This window comes from Bos taurus, chromosome 10 (genome assembly GCF_002263795.3).
Source record: "Bos taurus isolate L1 Dominette 01449 registration number 42190680 breed Hereford chromosome 10, ARS-UCD2.0, whole genome shotgun sequence".
NCBI lineage: Eukaryota > Metazoa > Chordata > Mammalia > Artiodactyla > Bovidae > Bos > Bos taurus.
Genome location: NC_037337.1, coordinates 95,500,238 through 95,520,305, shown reverse-complemented (window position 1 = coordinate 95,520,305; position 20,068 = coordinate 95,500,238).

Here is a 20,068-nt window from a genome sequence, read left to right as displayed (position 1 = left end):
ATCTGCTTTCAAGAAGGTAGGGCTTACCAGTGAGAGAGGAGCTATTACTAGACAATGCACATCCCTTGGAAGTGAACAGAGTGAATGATATCAAGAAAATCTTCCCAACATGAGCGGATGAACCCAGCATGAATTAAAACACAGTAAGTCCCCTACATACAAATGAGTTCCATTTCAAGAGCTCATTCATAAGTCCAATTCATTCTTAAGTCCAACAAAGTTAGCCTAGATACTCGACTAATTCAATCAGTTATATAGTACTATAAGAGGTTTAAAATACTTTTCACACAAGTAATATATAAAGAACAAACACAGAAAATAAAGGAAACACTTTTAATCTTACAGTACAGGACCCTGGAAAGTACAGTAGAACAGTACAACAGCTGGCATACAGGGGATAGCATCAAGTGAGCAGCCAAGAAGAGTTCCTGACTGGGGGTGGGGGTGGGGTTGGGAGATGGTAGAGCTGAAGAACCCTCAGCAACAGGAGACAGAGGGCGAGAGCAATGTCACTCATACTTGGTATTGATGGTACTGGTTCAGGTTCCTGGATGGATTCAATTCTATCTACCCTCTTGGAAAAACAATCCAGGGATATCTGGGTAGTAGCTCCTTTTGTATCATCACAGATGGCACGCTAGTACTGGACTGTATTCTGAACGGCTGCTGCAGCCTTCAGGCTTCATTCAGGCCCTAAGCCTCAAAAGCTCATAATGCCGCCTACATAACGAAAGCCCCCTTGCCATTTCCTGCACCGTGAATCTCTTTGGTTCTTCAGTTACTTCTTTCTCTTGTTTCTTTCCATCCATTCTCTGGGTACATTCACATATCTGAACGTTCTTTTGAAGGTTCACATACAAGGGACTTACTGTAAAGAGAAATAGTGATCATCACTCCCAACTTTAGCCTTCTGTTAGGAACTGGGCGAAAGGAGATCGTTACTGTTCTCAGGTGATCCTCGTATAGTCCTTACTGTCAGATTTTATGGCTTGAATTAATTACAAGGGAATCCACTTACCAAAATATTTTTTAAACCAATACTTGATATATAATAAGTGAATTAATAAATTAAAATGATATCAAATAGAACAAAGAAGAAAGAGACATTTCTAAGCAATTCTAAGAGAAAGGTAAATATCATATAACCTATCCGTGAAATCTAAAATATGACACAAAATTATTTATGAAACAAGAGCAGATTCACAGATATAGAGAGCAGGCTTGTGGTTGTCATGGGGGAAAGGGGTAGAGAAGCAATGGGTTGGGAGTTTGGGATTAGCAGATGCAAACTATTATATATAGAATAGATAAACAACAAGGCCCTCTATAGCACAGGAAACTATATTCAATAGCCTGTGATAAACCATAATTAAAAATAACATGAAAAAGAATCTATATACATACATGAAAGTGAAAGTTGCTCAGTCGTGTCTGACTCTTTGCGACCCCATGAACTATACAATCCATGGAATTCTCCAGACCAGAATACTGGAGTGGGTAGCTGTTCCTTTCATCTGGGGATCTTCCAAACCCAGAGATTGAACCCAGGCCTCCTGCATTGCAGGTGAGTTCTTTACCAGCTGAGCTACCAGGGAAGCCCATATATATGTATGCTGCTGCTGCTAAGTCACTTCAGTCGTGTCCGACTCTGTGTGACCCCATAGACAGCAGCCCACCAGGCTCCCCTGTCCTTGGGATTTTCCAGGCAAGAGTGCTGGAGTGGGGTGCCATTGCCTTCTCCAATATACATGTATAACTGAATCATTTTGTTGTACATCAGAAATTAGCATGAAGTTGTAAATTAATTGTATTCATTAAAATAGATTTTAAAAATTCTAAGCAATTCTATTTATGATATTACCTAAAACTCCTTTATCTGAAATCAAGAAACAAAAAATTTAAAAATTTAATATTTTGTATATAACCTATAGTAATCCTAAGATCTAACTTTGTGCTTATTTATTATGTAAAAGATATGATACTATATATGTTTGTGTATGTATTTAAATATGTATATGTGTAAACATGTAAATATATGCATATGCAAATATATATATACATATATATACTCATTATGCATAATCTATCTCATGGCCCTAAGATTTAATGGGAAACTACTTTCTTGGAAAAAATATGTAAATATGTCCCAAGAACAATTAAAGAGATTCATATAAATCATAAGAACAAGTTCATGAATTTAAAAAGTCCTAAAGGTAGAGAAAATAAGTGGTTTCTTCAACATGCATTATATTCTAGTAAAATAATTCAATTTGTTTCAATAAATATAGCCTCAATAGACAAGCAAAAAATACAAAAAGTTGGAGAAAAGGATTTGGAAGAAGACCAGAGGAAAGTATTATTGAACTGAAATAAAAGAGCAATTTTGATCACAGGAGTGTTACGTATTAAAATAACTTATTTATAGTAGTTAAGTCTTCTCTTCCAGAGTGTGTAATGAAAGCATGTATTTATTGCTTCATCTGCTCAGAGCCCTTTCTTTTTTGAGAATCAGCCATTTTTTCATTTTAAGGAATTTATTCCAATTCTTGACGTGTAACACTGGAGAAGGCTGCTCATCTATACAAGATCCACCATGCATTCAAGTGGACTTTGAGTGAGGGTGGGCCAATCAAAATCCATTTTGAGGAGGTTCTTAATTGAAATTACAGGAATAGACAGAGATCCCCTCTGCTGGTGGCCATCAAAGATTAAAGCATCAGGGTTTCTGAGAGCTGGGGTGAGGGTCATTTATGTGTTTACGACCCGTGTCTGGGACAGTCAGCACCTTGGAATGCACTGAACATGGAGGAGTCTTAATTTTTCCACCACTGCCTTCAACTGTTCACTGCCTCGTTTTCACCCCCGCCCTCCCACTTCTTTTTACGACAGTTCAGTCAGACTCCATAACTACGTGACTTTCGGCTCAGTTTACAAGCCTGCCCAAGTCCAGCTTGGAAGGCACTGTTAGCATTCTGTGTAATGCTCTTCCTTTTGCTCTCAGGTCATGTTTGAGCGACAGCCTTTTCTCTCCCACCCCTTTCAGTTTTAGGCCAGGTGGTGAAAGATTGGCGAACAAGACAATTGGCTTTTTCTTTAACGGGCATCACTTTCCTCTTCTCGTGGTTGGTAACGCCTTCCGTCTCAGGAGCATTCTCCTGCGACACGTGCGTGAGCTGTGTCAGGACTCTGCCCAGTATAACTCTGACGTGTGAGAGTCTTCTGCTCCTCTTCTGTGCTGGTAGCCCTCTCTCCACAGGTCAAGCAGCCCTCTAAGGCGAGGTCACAGAAACTTTGCTCCAGCCTGTTTCCTCACAGACAGGAGGATCATGGCTCTCTCTCATGCTATCTTGTGAGAGTGAAGAACACAAGATTCCCCTTTCCACTTTAGTCATGTGAGATGTGAGAACTGTACCATAAAGAAGGCTGAGTGCCAAAGAATAGATGCTTTTGAACTGAGGTATTGGAGAAGACTCTTGAGAGTCCCTTGAACTGAAGGGAGATTCAACCAGTAATTCCTAAAGGAAATCAACCCTGAATATTCATTGGAAGGATTGATGCTGAAGCTGAAGCTCCAATACTTTGGCCACCTGATGCGAAGAGCCAACTCATTGGAAAAGACCCTGAAGGTGGGAAAGACAGGACAGGAGGAAAAGTGGGTGACAGAGGGTAAAATGGTTTGATGGCATCACTGACTCAACAAACATGAGTTTGAGCAAACTCTGGGAGATAGTGAAAAACAGGGAAGCTTGGTGTGCTGTTGTTCATGGGGTCACAAAGAGTCGGACACTACTGAGCAACTGAACAATGACAACAACCACTTTCTTACTTTCTGGTTTCCCTGGTAGCTCAGTGGTAAAGAATCTGCCTGGCAGTGCAGGGGATGTGGGGTCCATCCCTGGGTCAGGAAGATCCCCTAGAGAAGGGAATGACAACCCACTTCAGTATTCTTGCCTGGAGAATCCCATGGACAGAGGGGTCTGGCGGACTACAGTTCATGAGGTTGAAAAGAGTCAAGCACAATTTAGTAACTAAACAGCAACAACAACATTCTCACTTTTTTTTTTTTTTTCCTAGTCTACCCTTCTCTGTACCAGCTAGTCCCCAGCCTTCTGAAGTCTTCTAGCACCAAGAAGCCACCACTGTGGTTCATGTACCAAACTCCTAGGGATGTGTGTCAGCTTCTCCTGACAACTCTCCCTCTGAGTAGCCAGTGGCACCACTAGGCAACTCTCAAGCTTCTCATTTCAGCAAGTACGCAGCCACAGAGAGATGCCAGACCCACAACTAGGGTCATTCTCTGCCTATCAAGTTCCATGAGGATGTGTGTGCTGACTCTCAGCTTTAGAGCTTCAGCAGAGTATCTGAGAAAATGAGGGAAAAAAAAAAAAAAACAAGTTTGCCGAGGGAGAAAATCAAGCCAAACCTCAGGGAAAAGCAAGCGAGAGAAAGAGTGAAATCTTGGGTATGTTTATGTCTCTTGTTCTGATGGGTTAGCACCAGTTTTACCTCAGACTTCCCACAGTGTCACTGCATGAGGCAGAGAGTTTTCCTTTCTGCTTAAGCTAGTTTGTGTTTTTAAACATAATTTAGAGTTCGCTTCTGGGAAATTGTTTAAGTGTGATTCTATTTACAGTAGAACCAACTACAGCTCAACATCAGAACCCAGAGAGAGCGAAGTATTCATTCTAGAATGTATAGATAGAGATTATAATAAATAATTTCAAGTTGGAACTGGGACTTCGTTTTGTTCTTTCAAAACTTCCTGGCTTTTTCTGAAGCAGAGAAATACTCAAAGATATCCAAACTTAGTAAATTTGACAGAGTACACTCACAGTATTTTATTCATTTTTACATAATAAACATTAATGCCTTTTGTACAAGTGGCTGAAACTATAGTTTACAAGATTTTTTTTTAATCAAGCTCTGGCCAGTTTTATTAAAGAAAACTTGTACATGTTTTTTTTTTTTTTTAACAATATCTCCATTTGTTTTAAAGTACACACACACACACACACACACACACACACACACACACACAGAAAGCAAATGCATCCACTTAGAGGTTAGAAGGGATATTCTGGGTCATCCAAACCATCACTGAATAAAATATACTACAATGCTCTTAAAGTGTTCAGGGTAGTTAATTATCTCATCTGGCCATGAAAGGTCCAGAGATCAGGCCCCTGCTGCCTTTTGTTCCACTAAATATATCAAAGAGTTTGCATTCAAATCAGCAGTTAGAGGAGTTGGAACAGGAACGAAGAAAGAAAAATATTTTGCTCCTCCTCATAATATGAAACATCACTTTGTTCCAATACATACAGATATTATTTGGAAAGCCTGACCCCCGTTTCATTTTGTTTACTTTCACACATTTCCCAAATTCCAAGCTCCAGCGCAGGAAATAAGACAGTGCCAATTGTTAGCTTGTGAACACTGAAGTCATATCAAATTCTGCAGCACTCACAGGGGGAAGGCACTGATGTATTTTTGCCCCTGAAATATTTATTCCAATTTAAATCTGGTGAATAAATATACTGAACACAAATGATTTAAGAACAAGACAAAATGATATGCTGTTCTAAGTGAAAGAACTGCAGGATGCTAGGAGCTGTTTATTTAAGTGTACATGGACATCCAACAACAGTTTCTGACCTCTGGCTGAGGTATGGACCATCGGATTATTTCCCCCATTTATTATCTGTGCCCCAGTTGTATTGTGATTGACTCCATAAGTGAGGCTGCTCAATTATGAATGGTAAGCCCTCTGTTCCTTTCTTCATGTCCTCTCAAGCTTATCCACAGAGATAACAGTTTACTTCTTGGAAAACCCCAATCTAAAGCAAAGTAGATACTTCCACTCTGAAGAGGACTCTATTTTCTGCTACAAAAATCTGTGCCATAAATATATCTCCTCTCAAAAGCAATTTGACTTGTTTTTGCTTCTAATTTCCATTACACTAATAACTGTGCCTCTTTGAGGCTACATCTTTAAAATAATTCATGATCTCCTCACTACAAATAATGTAACTCAATTTGCAGTTTGGATGAACCTAATATCAGGCCACAATGAAGCACAAACTTTAAAACAATCACAAGATTATAAAAGAATCCAAAAAATTTCCCCTTATTTCCTTACATTCAAGAATTAAATCTAACCACATAAAACTGTTCTCATGGGTGATGGAGAATTTAGGAGACAGAGGGCACGTCTGGTTCCATGAAAGATGGAAAGTTAAAGTAAATACTACTTATAGAAATTTAGTGCTTAAAAGCTTTCTCATGGAATTGTCAGGTGGCCTGTGCTTTGGGTCACAGTGTTTTCTTTAATGGATCTTTTAGTTAGTAAGACAAGGAACACATTGTTACTGGACAACATGCCTACTTGCAAAATAATAGTCTAAAGGAGGAAAATAAATGTATTTTTAGGTGTTCTTCAATCAAAGAATGTTAATGATGGAAAAGTCTGTGAGATGACCAATCTAAAAATATTAAAATTAAATCTCATAGAGGGGAGGTGTCTGTAAGACCACAGAATTTGTTGGGTCCATTTTTCCTTAAAGATATCACTTTTCCTTAAGGCATATGAAGACTAAATGCACCATCTTGAACATGAATTACAATATCTTGCAAAGAACAATGAAAGAGTTTATGAAATTTCAACTGATTGGAGTTCATTTGCTTTTTCAATTGTTCTTTCACTTTTCTCAAAATTGCTAGGCAAACCTAGATTTTGTGACTGTATATGATTGATTTACCTACCAATGGAAATTATAAAAAGATTTTTTAAAATGTGTACCAAAAATTATTTTCTGGAGTTCAGTAAAACTTTAATTTTCAAAGAACCAATTAATATAATGAAGAATAACTGACTGGAGTCTCTTTCTCTTCCTATTCCTCTTCATCTTCTCTTTTTTCCCTTTATCTTCCTTTTTTGAACAATTCCCATTGAAAAGCCATTGAGTTTTGGCCAGCAAGAATGACTCAGAAGAGTACAGTGGGACCATCATGGCCCAGAGTGTGGCCAATAGACCAGTGAGGGGAAAATAGTCTCTGCTTTGGGGTTGTGGTGTTGCTTGTGAATTTGGGGTTCTTGCTTCATCAAGAAAGAATTTGGACACAAAGTAATACATAAGAAATGGATTTATTTAGAGAGAAACACACTCCACAGGTAGTGGAGGTGATGGAATTCCAGTTAGATATTTCAAATCCTGAGGAATGATGCTGTGAAAGTGCTGCACTCAATATGCCAACAAATTTGGAAAACTCAGCAGTAGCCACAGGACTGGAAAAGGTCCGTTTTCATTCCAATGCCAAAGAAAGGCAATGCCAAAGAATGCTCAAACTACCACTGCACAATTGCACTCATCTCACATGCTAGTAAAGTAATGCTCAAAATTCTCCAAGCCAGGCTTCAGCAATATGTGAACTGTGAAATTCCATATGTTCAAGCTGGTTTTAGAAAAGGCAGAGGAAACAGAGATCAAATTGCCAACATCCGCTGGATCATCGAAAAAGCAAGAGAGTTCCAATAAAACATCTACTTCTGCTTTATTGACTATGCCAAAGCCTTTGACTATGTGGATCACAATAAACTGTGGCAAATTCTGAAAGAGATGGGAATACCACACCACCTGACCTGCCTCTTGAGAAACGTATATGCAGGTCAGGAAGCAACAGTCAGAACTGGACATGGAACAATAGACTGGTTCCAAATAGCAAAAGGAGTACGTCAAGGCTGTATATTGTCATCCTGCTTATTTAACTTATATGCAGAGTACATCATGAGAAACGCTGGGCTGGAAGAAACACAAGCTGGAATCAAGATTGCCGGGAGAAATATCAGTCACCTCAGATATGCACCCTTATGGCAGAAAGTGAAGAGGAACTCAAAAGCCTCTTGATGAAAGTGAAAGAGGAGAGTGAAAAAGTTGGCTTAAAGCTCAACATTCAGAAAACGAAGATCATTTCATCTGGTCCCATCACTTCATAGGAAATAGATGGGGAAACAGTGGAAACAGTGTCAGACTTTATTTTTCTGGACTCCAAAATCACTGCAGATGGTGACTGCAACCATGAAATTAAAAGACACTTAGTCCTTGGAAGGAAAGTTATGACCAACCTAGATAGCATATTCAAAAGCAGAGACATTACTTTGCCAAAAAAGGTCCGTCTTATCAAGGCTATGGTTTTTCCAGTGGTCATGTATGGATGTGAGAGTTGTACTGTGAAGAAGGCTGAGCACCGAAGAATTGATGCTTTTGAACTGTGGTGTTGGAGAAGACTCTTGAGAGTCCCTTGGACTGCAAGGAGATCCAACCAGTCCATCCTAAAGATCAGTCCTGGGTGTTCATTGGAAGGACTGATGCTAAAGCTGAAACTCCAATACTTCGGCCACCTCATGTGAAGAGTTGACTCATTGGAAAAGACTCTGATGCTGGGAGGGATTGGGGGCAGGAGGAGAAGGGGATGACAGAGGATGAGATGGCTGGATGGCATCACTGACTCGATGGACATGAGTTTGAGTGAACTCTGGGAGTTGGTGATGGACAGAGAGGCCTGTCGTGCTGTGATTCATGAGGTTGCAAAGAGTCGGACATGACTGAGCGAATGAACTGAACTGAACACTCCACAGACAGAGGATGCGCCATCTCAGAAGGTAAGAGAGAGTTCTGAAATACAATGTGGTTATAGATTTATGAGCTGGGTAATTTCATACACTAACAAGTGAGAGGATTATTCCAACTATTTCAGGGAAGGGGCAGGAATTTCCAGCAACATGACCATTGCCCACATTTTGGTCTTTTCGTGATTGGCTTCAGAACTGTAATGACCTTGGTGGGTGTGTCATTTAGATGCTGATGCACTGTAGTACAATGAACATAAAATGAGACTCAAGGTCCACTGGAAGTTGAATCTTCCACCATCTTCAACCTTGTTAATTCCAACTAATTTTTGTCATGTCAGTCCTAAAGGAAATCAACACTGAATATTCATCGGAAGAAATGGTGCTAAAACTGAAGCTCCAATCCATTAGCCACCTGATGAGAAAAGTCAAGACCCTGATATTGGGAAAGATTGAGGGCAGGAGGAGAAGGGGTGGACAGAATGAGATGATTGGATGGCATCACTGACTCAATGGACACGACTTTGAGCAAACTCTGGGGGATGGTGAAGGACAAGGAAGCCTGGTGTGCTGTAGTCCATGGGGTCAGAAACAGTTGACACAACTAAGTAATTGAAAAACAACAACGATGGCTATGTCATTCTTTTCAATGTTGTGCCCTGCCCCCTTACCTCCTGTTTCAATGGAAGCCTAGCACAGGGTGTTGGATAGCATGTGTGGAGAGGTAGACATGTCCATGGGAGGGCAACCTGATATGAATCATAAGAACCCAAGTGGAGTGAGTAGAGTGGCCATATGTATGTAAAAGGACAGCAGAAGTGACCTGGCCTATGGGGTTAGGTTTCAAGTAGGAAAAGGACCATCTTCTCACAGAGGGGTGTTCTGAGAGACTCCTCCCCAACCTAATAAGAAAAGTGTCCTCACCAAAGGGTGGTCTAGATTAAGAAAGGAGAAAAAACATTTTTTTTTCTTGTGGTGTTGGATTGGAATTGGAACAATAACTCAAAATGTTTAGCTCTACTACTTAATATAGGGCTTCCCTGGTATCTCAGTTGGTAAAGAATCCACCTGCAATGCAGGAATCCCAGTTCATTTCCTGGGTCGGGAAGATCCACTGGAGAAGGGATAGGCTACCCACTCAAGTATTCTTGGGAATGCTTAATATAAGATAACCAGAGGATTCTATCAGTCAGTTAGTTCAGCGGCTCAGTCATGTCTGACTCTTTGTGACCCCATGGACTGCAGCACGCCAGGCCTCCCTGTCCATCACCAATTCCCAGAACTTGCTCAAACTCATGTCCATTGAGTCAGTGATGCCATCCAACCATCTCATCCTCTGTCGTCCCCTTCTCTTCCCACCTTCAATCTTTCCCAGCATCAGGGTCATTTCCAATGACAGCTCTTCACATCAGGTGGCCAAACTATTGGTGTTTCAGCTTCAGCATCAGTCCTTCAGAAGAATATTCAGGACTGATTTCCTTTAGGGTTGATTGCTCCTTGCAAGGGGATCAAACCAGAGGATTGTATGAGAAGAATCAAACTTAAACTAGATCACAGACACTCTCTGAAGTTGATTTGTGGAAAGAGGAATGTTCTTAGTGTTCTGGTAGGAGGGAAGTATCTGCATGCAGAAGAGGAGTTGAAGAAGGGAGGGTGATGGATTTCACTTTTGTGAGCATGGCATCCCCTGGGCTGGGTGGAGTTGAAAGCTGACCCGTGTGTATGGAGTGCTCTCTTGTTTCTGCAGAACTCCTGCCACTGCCTTGGAGCTCTCATCCCACAGGTGGGACACTCACTTTCGCTGTCTTCATGGGGCTCCCCGCAGTGGTCTTAGTTCCTAGGCTCTTTTCACACAGCCCTGCTCTCGCAGGGTCCTTTTTGCCCTTGCAGGTGGTTCTGTTCCCCAAAGGCACATCAAGAAGGCTCCAGAATGACTCGCTCCTGCATTCCTTGCTCTCTCTCTCTCTCTCAGTTTCCATCACTTTGGTTGATAGCAGGGCCTCAGCTCTGGGCACACAGTGCCTGGCTCTCAATCCTGAACATGCTGCGACCTGATTCCGTGTTCTGAATAAGTTGCCTGACCACTCTGTGCTTCTGTTTTCCCATCTGCAAAACATGAGTTATTACGGTTCCTATCTCATAGGTTGTTATGAGCATCATCAGACTTAATATTTGTAATGAGTTGAATTAGCGCCTGCCAGAAAGCAAATTCTAGGCTGCATATTCACAGATAAGTGCAGTTCTGTTTTTAGCGTCCATCTCTTCATCGATAGCCAGGCACAGCTGCAATGTCACCAGCTTGCTGCTCTTCGCTGAGATGCAAAAGTGTTCCTCTGCCCCCCTCTGCTGAAAGGTCACATGCTTGAGTCAGGACATTTATCACTATCCGCAGGTTTTAAATTATTTATCCAACAATTGCTCAGAGTTCCAACCTCAAATACTTTTCAGTTCTCATCACATCAATTTCTATAACTCTTGCCACTTTGATTTCTATTTAGACAAGACCGGCCCAATGCAGAGGTATAGCAAACTTCCTTGCAGGGCGCTCTGAAAAATGTCCAAGGCAGCTACTTTATTATGGGAACTGGGCACACTTTTACTTTTACCTTTCTCTATCTATGATTCACCCTAGTTTCCACCTATCACAAGAGAGCACACATTGCTCTAGAACTTAGTGGGTGGGAGGTGGGATAAACCTTCTGAATTGGCTTGACAATGAGAATAGAGTTATCTTATTTTTCTTTATTGAAATTATTGATAGAATTGAAATATTGACTCTATGCAATGCATTCAAACTTGAACTCTTGCTACATTTAACTAATGTGGTTACCATTTAACCATTCCATTGCTAATATCAAATAGGCTAGATAGGTATGGATCAATATTCTGGAATTCATTAAAAATCATGGGAGTTGGCAGGAAATGAACTAGCAGAAAAATGGTAAGTCTTTTTGGATATGATGCTTGTGTTGGATACACTATGTTATTTGTTGTTTTTATACATTTTCCCATTCCACTTCTACTAACAATGATGCTCAGAGTCTCATGATTATTGACAAGAAATCATAGGAAATTCTGCAGTGATTTAAACAGAATAAAATTTCTTCTGTGAATGGTTGCAATATCTTTCTCTTTCCCCACTTTTTATGTGGGAACTTAATAGAAATGTTTCCATGAAATCTAAGATAACCTTGGAAAGAGTCTACTCTCTTAGAGTATATGTTCTCCTTGGACATTTATTAGGATTCTAACGTTTTATTCTGCTGTAAATTTTAGTTGCTACCCTATCCTTTACAACGAACTTTTCAAGGTTTAATGGCAATTCCTAATTTGACTTTAAACCTGGCAAGTTTTTGAGTGAATGTGATATAATATGAGCTTCCAACTTCCCTCGTTAATCTTCCTTGCTTTTGTTGAATTCCTTGGGGAAGCAGAAAAGACAACAAGAGGCCCATGACATCAACTGTAATGGTTATTTATTGGGAGGAGATTGCTCAGATTCTTGCTTATAGGGCACTGTAGCTAGCCCTTAAGTGAGGAACAGCATAGACAAATATCTGTTCGGGAGGCAAACCTTAAATTGGTTTTTAAAGTCATTTATTTGTATGTTTTCTGAATAATACAGTTCATTTTATCAAGTATTATCTTACACATGCAGTCAAAGAAAAGATAGTTCATAGAGCTATGTTTCACAGAACTTTTTCAGCATATAATTTTGATGTTTAATACTACAGCCAAGACTTCTGAAAGAAGTAAGATCCCATGTCTGCTTTGGGTTGTATGCTTGAAATTCACAATAGAGCACAATCATATGAATAAGGTATAGACCTGAGATTTCCTTTAGAAATAATTTTATATTTAACAGAAACAAGAATAATGACCTAGTACAGTATAGAAATGACCACAAATATCATATTTATCTGGAATAAATTCAAGATATGTGAAATGAATCTATTAAACATGGCACACTCATAACCAACCATAGACTTTATTCTAATGTGAGACTGATGTATAATTTATATACATAATTTTTATCTTATTCCTTTATAAATATGGCCTTAATTATAATGAAGTAAATCAGAGGAGTTCTTTTATCAAGGTTAAGTAATTCAGAAAAGTTTTCTTGGATAGATTTTGATAAATATCTTTGGGGGAAACTGGGCAGACTTAAGAGCATTCCAACATTGATAAGAAAATTAACTGATTAGATTACTACTCTGCAATAGTACAAATTTATCTTTAGAATCCAGTGTTGATCTTTCTAGAGACCTTCAGTTTTATTGCCCTCTTTTGTTGCCCTCTTCCATGCTCTTAACTTCATATTTTCCATAAGGGCTTCCTTTGTGACTCAGCTGGTAAAGAATCCACCTGCAATGTGGGAAACCTGGGTTCAATCCCTGGGTTGGGAAGATGCCCTGGAGAAGAGAAAGGCTACCCACTCTGGTATTCTGGCCTGGAGAATTCCATGGACTGCATAGTCCATGGGGTTGCAAAGAGTCAGACATGACTGAGCAACTTTCACTTCATATCTTACCTATATTAATAATAACAAGGCTTACTGGGAACTTAATTTCATGCCGGATAATCTGCCAAGTTATTGATTGATGCCCCAAGACCCTGAAGTAGCTACTATCACTATTATTCTTCTAGCAATGAAGACAGTGACCTTTGAGAGGGCAAGCAAATTTCCTAAAGTCTCAAAACTAATGATGACTGTGATAAGAAAGCTCAGACAAAGTGGTTGCCAAAACCTTGGATTTTACTGCCCTACAATTTCAATCTTATTTTCACTCACTGTTTTCCTAAAACCTGAGAGCTGAAAACTGCTTGAACAATGCAACCTGGACACTTTAGCATATGCTTGTGTGCCCAGCCATGTCTAACTCTTTGCGACCCCATGGAGTGTAACCCTCCAAGCTCCAACAGCCATGCAATTTCCTAGGCAAGAATACCGAAGTGGGTTGCCATTTCCTCCTCCAGGCCATCATCCCAACTGACCCAGGGATCAAATGCTCATCTCCCTTGTCTCCTGAATTGCAGGCTGATTCTTTACCAGTGTGCCACTTGGAATACCTTAATATACTTTGAACTATATGTCATGGCTGAAGCCTAAACAAACTTCACCAGGCCTACCAGTACCTGGTGAAGCCTGCGGACTGGCCTGGTCAAAGCACTTTGATAGTACATGAACCATGAACTTCCAGATGTTCAAGCTGGATTCAGAAAAGCCAGAGGAATCAGAGATCAAGTTGCCAACATCTGCTGGATCATCGAAAAAACAAGAGAATTCCAGAAAACATCTACTTCTTCTTTATTGGTTACCCCCAAGCCATTGACTATGTGGATCACAACAAACTGTGGAAAATTCTTCAAGTGATGGAAATACCAGACCACCTGACCTGCCTCCTGAGAAATCCGTATGCAGGTCAAGAAGCAACAGTTAGAACTGAACATGGAACAACAGACTGGTTTCAAATCAGGAAAGAAGTACATCATGGTTGTATATTGTCACCCTGTTTATTTAACTTATATGCAGAGTACATCATAAGAAATGCTTGGCTGGATGAAGCACAGTCTGGAATCAAGATTGCCAGGAGAAATATCAATAACCTCAGATATGCAGATGACACCACCCTTATGGCAGAAAGTGAAGAAGAACTAAAGAGCTTCTTGATGAAAGTGAAAGAGGAGAGTGAAAAAGTGGGCTTAAAACTCAACATTCAGAAAACTAAGATCACAGCATCCGGTTCCATCACTTCATGGCAAATAGATGAGGAAACAATGGAAACAATGACAGACTTTATTTTCTTGGGCTCCAAAATCACTGCAGATGGTGACTGAAGCCATGAAATTAAAAGACGTTTGCTCTTTGGAAGAAAAGCTATGTCCAACCTAGACAGTATATTAAAAGCAGACATTACTTTACTGACAAAGGTCTGTCTAGTCACAGCTATGGTTTTTGAAGTAGTCATGGATGGATGTGAGTGTTTGACTATAAAGAAAGCTGATCACTGAAGAACTGATGCTTTTGAACTGTGGTGTTGGAGAAGACTCTTGAGGGTCCCTTGAACTGCAAGGAGATCAAACCATTTCATCCTAAAGGAAATCAGTCCTGAATATTCATTGGAAGGACTGATGCTGAACCTGAAACTCCAAAACTTTGGCCACCTAATGTGAAGAACTGACTCACTGGAAAATACCCTGATGCTGGGAAAGATTGAAGGCAGGAGGAGAAGGGGACAGCAGAGGATGAGATGGTTGGATGACATCACCAATTCAATGGATATGAGTTTGAGCAAGCTCTGGGAGTTGGTGATAGACAGAGAAGCCTGGCGTGCTGCAATCCATGGGGTTGAAAACAGTTGGACACAACTGAGTGACTGAACTGTACTGATATGTCATGGTTTCTAAATTAATGAAATCATCATCTTCTTTCTTTCACTGGTTTGCAATAATCTCCTGTCTTTGCACCATTCAGTTCTTCCTTAAGGCTTAAAAGACTGTGTCATATAACTTGATGAACTAATTCCCTTTGCTACTCATGGGTTCTGGTGAAATCAGAGGTAAGTTCTAGCCTGATTGTCTGATCTTGGTGCAGATTGTTGAGATCCAGATATTTTTGGTCCAGGGCACAGAAAAGAAAAGACCAGTCTGCCCATCGTGAAAGCAGTTTACTGTTGGCTGGTGATCCTCTTTAAGTGGTAGCTGAAACTCAGAGAAAGTGTCCCATTTTGCTCCACTGTCTAAGTGGAGATTCTTCACACTCACTTAGAAAGGAAATACTATTTCTATCTTGATTTTTCACATGAAGAAATTCAAGTTTAGATAGGTGATGCAGCTTAATTTTTCTGTTCTTAGTTGCTCAATCTTGTCCGACTCTTTGCAACCCCATGTACTAGAGCCCACCAGGCTCATCTGTCCATGGGGATTCTCCAGGCAAGAATACTGGAGTGGGTTGCCATGCCCTCCTCCAAGAGATCTTCCCAACTCAGGGATTGAACCTAGGTCTTCTTTATTGCAGGCGGATTCTTTACCATCTGAGCCACCAGGAAAGCCAATGCAGCTTAATAGGGTCACTGAATTTTGTACACGACAAAGTTGTGATTCTATATCAGTTGTTTTTGAATTTTAATAAATTGCAAAGGGCTACATACGTCACACAAGACATATTAAAGCAAGGGGCAACTCAAGATCCAGAGAACGTATGAAATACCTTGAGACAATAATTCTGCTCTCCCAGGAGAGACCACCAAACCAATGAAGAACGAATGCATTGTCAAGAAATAAACTCCCACCTACATCTGAAAAATCTCATGCTTATGTTTACCATATGCATTGGTTATATATTTTTTATACTTACCTTAATGCAGTTACTCATGATAGCCCTGTTATGATTAAGTTGCTGTAGAAGACTGTAAAGGTAATGATGATATCGTTAATTATTCATTTGGGAAATGAAAATGCTAAGTTGAATCCAATTATACACAGAAACAAATGATTTTCCAAAATGTGTGAAACTGCCTTTTTAAAATTTAGATCTGAGCCGTGTTTGCCTTTGCCATTATATATGTGAGTTTCTATTTGTTTATTTATACAATAGCTGTTCATGTGAAATCTACATCCTGTGGAGTGACTGCAGGTGCTTAATTGCTTGCCCGTAAGCAAACCATTATTGCAAGTAGAATTCTATTACGGTATTCAGAGAAAATGTTATGTGTAGAAATAGCTTTTAAGTAAAGTTTTACACCCTATTTTGCAACCAATTCCTGTTCCATCTTAAATTTATTTCATCTAATGCTGCTTTTTGTTCTCAGCGGACCAGGAGATATTGGAGAATTCAGTTATTGTACTGTGCTTGTCATGCCTCGTTAAAAGTCAAAAGAAAGAAAAAATCTGCTTTGCCTCACATGTAAGGGTACAGAATGAGCTTATTAATACACAAACGGATTGATTGTGAGCATGAATCAGGCACATGTTAATCATTAAGTAAAGTGTGGGGTGGTAACATAGTGTTTCCTGAAATATCTGTATCCTTTTGGTGGCTTAGCTCATCAAATTTCTCTGTTCAAAATAATAAACGGCTATCATTTGCTTAAGTTCCCTGTAAAGTATTCAATTTCAGTTTGTTTCAGTGATCAATCATTTTCTGATAAGCATCTGAAATAGAGTTTGCGCATATGTATTTTTTCCTTATCTTCTGAGTCTTTTAATTGATGGTTAAAAAAGAAAAGAAAAGAGGGAGAAGAAGGAAGATACACTAGAAGGAAGCTAATAAGTAAAATCACCTTTATTTCCTGGGAAAGCCACAGCCACACTCTCCTAACAAAGAAATTATAAGATGTGTATTTATTTATTTACTTATCTATTCATTTATTTATTTGTTTTCCTTTTGAAGCCAAGGGGATCATTAACATTCTTAGACTAAAATTACTGTCCAACTGTTGCTTTTGACCAAAAATGTTTTAATAAGGCAGTCTTAAAAAAGGATTATAGCTTTCCTAAATGATTCAAGTTAAAAAAAAAAATCATTGACAGCAATAAATGAATGGACTAATGTATCAGGAGAAACATGTTTAGTATTGGAATTTTAGTACTTTGGTTTTGTTTTTTAAAATCATCTCCTCTCTTGACAAAATCATTGGCAATGCTGCACCCACTCAAGGACTTTCAGCCTTCAAGGTGTCCTTTAAGTTCTCTGAGGCCTTTCTAATGGAGCTTTCGCCCGGCAACCCTGCCTAGGATCTGCTGCGGCTGCTAAGTCACTTCAGTCATGTCCGACTCCGTGCGACCCCATAGATGGCAGCTCACCAGGCTCCCCCGTCCCTGGGATTCTCCAGGCAAGAGCACTGGAGTGGGTTGCCATTTCCTTCTCCAATGCATGGAAGTGAAAAGTGAAAGTGAAGTCGCTCAGTCATGTCCGACTCTTAGCGACCCCATGGACTGCAGCCAGGCTCCTCCCTCTGTGGGATTTCCCAGGCAAGAGTACTGGAGTGGGGTGCCATCGCCTTCTCCAGCAACCCTGTCTGCTGCTGCTGCTGCTAAGTCTCTTCAGTCGTGTCCGACTCTTAGCGACCCCATGGACTGCAGCCAGGGTCCCCCGTCCCTGGGATTCTCCAGGCAAGAACACTGGAGTGGGTTGCCATTTCCTTCTCCAATGCATGAAAGTGAAAAGTGAAAGTGAAGTCGCTCAGTCGTGTCCGACTCTTAGCGACCCCATGGACTTCGGCCCATCAGGCTCCTCCGTCCATGGGATTTTCCAGGTAAGAGTGCTGGAGTGGGGTGCCATTGCCTTCTCCAGCAACCCTGTCTAGGATCTACTAAACGGTATTTTATTTCCCCCACCATAAAATCTGGTAATGTATAATGTAAACTTTTTTTAAAAATAAAGATGGAAATTGCACCTGAAATACTGGAAAAATGTTTGGTCTCCATATTAATGCAACACTTGAAAGAAAGACATATGTAATAAAAATAAATAATATTTTAAGTTATTTTTATAATTTTTAAAAGTTATTGGAAATAAATCTGATAATTTCATGATTATATGCTGTGATTATTTTGATGATAGTGCAAATTGGTATAATCTTTGGGAAGCTCAGTGTTCAGATCTTCTGATATAGAAATTCCAGTTCAAAAAATTTCATAGAAAGAAAACATACTAAAATTTGTTACATCATTATCTATAATTAGGGCTTCCCTTGTGGCTCAACTGGTAAAGAATCCACCAGCAATGTGGGGGACCTGGGTTCTATTCCTGGATTGAGAAGATCCCTTGGAGAAGGGGAAGACTACCCACTCCAGTATTCTGGTCTGGAGAATTCCATGAACTGTATAGTTCATGGAGTCACAAAGAGTCAGACATGACTGAGCAACTTTCACTGTTGTTAAAATTATGAATGCTCACTATTTATAATTTTAAAAAAAAAGAAACGGAAAAGGAAAAAATCTACAATGATTATATTTTGAATATACTTTGAGTTTTCAATATCATCTTGATTAGATATTATGCATTTTACAACATGGCAGAGAAGTTTATTTAGAGTCACAGATTCAAAGATCTGTCTAAGTACCTATTTGATCAACATTATGTTAGACACATTCACATTTTTATTCTTATGTAATCCTTAAATAATCATACAAAGTAAAATTTTCAAAAACAAAAACATTCACTAAATTTTGTAAACTATGACAAACATTATGTGCATATTTGTTTGAAAAGGCAAAAACAAATATAGGTAAATGCAAATAGTTTTTGCTGTGATGCTGGGAATGTATTATTGATTTTATTTCAAAATTGCCTTTAATGTACTTGTCGTCTTATTTTCACAATATGGGAAGAACAAACCTGGTAAAAATACTGTTCTTATAAGACCTAAAATGATAATTAGATAAGTGTGGGTAGTGACAGAAGACACAGATGCTTAGACAATAAGTAAGGAAAAACAGAAACACTCTTTAGAGAAAATAACACAATTCAGAGAAGCATCTTATAAAATATAGACAAATATAAATGACCCATTTTAATTTTTCTTTTTGCAACCTGGTTGAGTGTGAGAACTTGACTTTTTCAGTTGAAACCCTCAGTTATAAACTAAGAAAATCAACAACAACAAAAGACAGAGCTTAAAATATCCCAGGGGATTTTTTTTTTTTTTTTTTTTGGTGGGAAGGGGGAGAGGGTCAGTTAATTGTTTGTAAAAAAAAATCACCAATCATAAACATATATTCTATTCAAGTTATTTACCAGGTTTTCCAATAAGGTATTTCCTGAATTCAAATTCTAGTCTAAGCTGGTGGACTGAATGGAAAAAGGAATATTTACCCTTTGAAATTCAAGAGAATGTCCCTATTTGGCTTATAGTGGAACTTCAGCTGTTGACGTCAGAATCTTGTTTCTCGTTCAGATCATAACTGGGCCAAACAACACGTTCTATTGGAAACTCTGGCCCTGACAATTGCCAGAGTAGAAATCAACTATGAAAGTGATTTGAAGAGAATGCCAGATACTAGAAAACCAGCACCACCCTCCAATTGTACAGGAAGAAATAAAACTGAAAGACTACTTTTCCAGGTTGCTCAGTAGTAAGTTGAGGTCAGTAGAAAAATCAAATACCTACTGGGAAACTGATACTACATTTTTTAACCTATTCATTTTCTTAATAACAGGATCCTTCTTCAGGATACAGAAATTTGGGATAAAGATTCAGGATAAATTTGGGATAAAATTCAGGATAAAGAAATTTGTTTTTATCTGCAGCAAGTAGAATCAGAAGAGGTTTTAAAAAAATTGTTGAGTGGGCAGTCTTACTAAGAGGTAAATCTGTGTTACAGAAGAGGAAAGGGTATTGGGGTTAGTAGCAACAGAACAGGAGTCCAGTAAATGTAAGAGTCTGAGCAGAGGTCACTCAGACTTTCTAGAGAGGCAGACAAAATAAGGAGAAA